The sequence below is a fragment of the Ruditapes philippinarum genome, unplaced genomic scaffold (assembly GCF_026571515.1).
Source record: "Ruditapes philippinarum isolate M1 unplaced genomic scaffold, ASM2657151v2 ctg848_1_1_1_1, whole genome shotgun sequence".
Classification (NCBI taxonomy): domain Eukaryota; kingdom Metazoa; phylum Mollusca; class Bivalvia; order Venerida; family Veneridae; genus Ruditapes; species Ruditapes philippinarum.
This window is the reverse complement of record NW_026860662.1, coordinates 119,251-120,882: the sequence shown is the minus strand read 5'-3', so window position 1 is coordinate 120,882 and position 1,632 is coordinate 119,251.

Genomic DNA, 1,632 nt, shown 5'->3' with positions numbered 1-1,632 from the left:
ATTTTCAGTAAAAGTTTTAAAAGGGCAGTAAAAAACTATACTGCTGATATTACTGTATAACAAACTGATCATGGCGTAAAACCAATGTTAAGTATAATATTTATTGTTTGCTGGTAAGACAGTGAGTTTAATTGCAATGTATCATATTGAATAATTTGAGTAAACAAAACAATGATGTTTATCATTTTAGATTAACCTTTACCTTTTGTCTTTAATTCACAAATCGATTTGTATTGAGCTACACATTTTATGCTTGAATGTCAGCAAAGTTCGCTGATAAATGTCACATATATAAAACAATGAATAAATAACAAAACATAACAATCTGGTTGAAAAACCGTGGTACCACACTAGAAGCGAAATTGTGATATGTGATAAAAAATCTTAACATCAAATCAAAACTAAAACATTTAATTTATGTACAAGTATATCACAGACTGAAAATAAAGAACAAACCAAACTATTGAGCGTTACCATCTACATAGCCTAGTAATAATTGGTTCGCACCAGTCACAATAAAAAAAGGGAAAAAACAAAATGCATCAATCAAAACAACACATGTTATACATCCATTCAATATTACTATAACATAAATACATATGCAAATAAATAATCATCTATTGGCACAAACATGAAGAAACATTTCCTCTTTTATCGTGTCGAGGTAAATACATGCAGCGACTTAGATATTTAATTTCCTTGGGTTTACTATTTAATGTAGGTTTATTCTTCTCTGCAATATTTCAGATCATTCGTTCAAGCCATACATATTTTTCAGAATAATCATTTATTGGGCAATTGGCATACAAATGAAAACGGTTGAAACGTTGTTAGCTTAAATCATTTTAGCAATAGAAAAAAATTACTATTTAGAATATTTCATTATCATCTTTTTATATTTTTTCATTTAAAGCCTCGAAGTAGTTCAATGTAATATTTTCTTTTTCATGTTTCAAGTTTACCGGAGACAAACCTATGTGACTGTTGCTTGGCTTAATAATCGGAAACAATTTTTTATGTGGTTAGCATACACACAGAGCGCATACACTTACATGTTTAGACACAATCAATAAAATACAAACATAAAAACTACAGTCCCAAGGAGTTGCAGACATAATTGAAGTAAGACGTCAAGATATCACAGACTTATCAACATGATCAATATCAATTATCACAGAAAGATACTTCGCACTAAAGAATGCCCAGATATATAATAATATGATAAAGAAAATTTGGGTATAAAAATAAAATAAAGTGGAAATAAATATAAACCATTAGTCTATGAAGGCTGGACATTGAGGGGGACACCGACACTGAACACCGAACAATCCCTTGAGGATGAAAATATAACAACATTGATTGCATGTACGGGGAGACTTTTTACAGCCGCCACACGGCACAAACAACACGGTTGTGAGCATAAAATATGATAAAGAAAATTTGGGTATAAAAATTAAAATAAAAGTGGAAATAAATATATAAACCATTAGTCTATGAAGGCTGGACACTTTGAGGGGACACCGACAACTGAACGCCGAAACAATCCTTGAGGATGAAAATATAACAACATTTTGATTGCAATGTACGGGGAAGACTTTTTTAACAGCCGCCACACGGCACCAAACAAACACG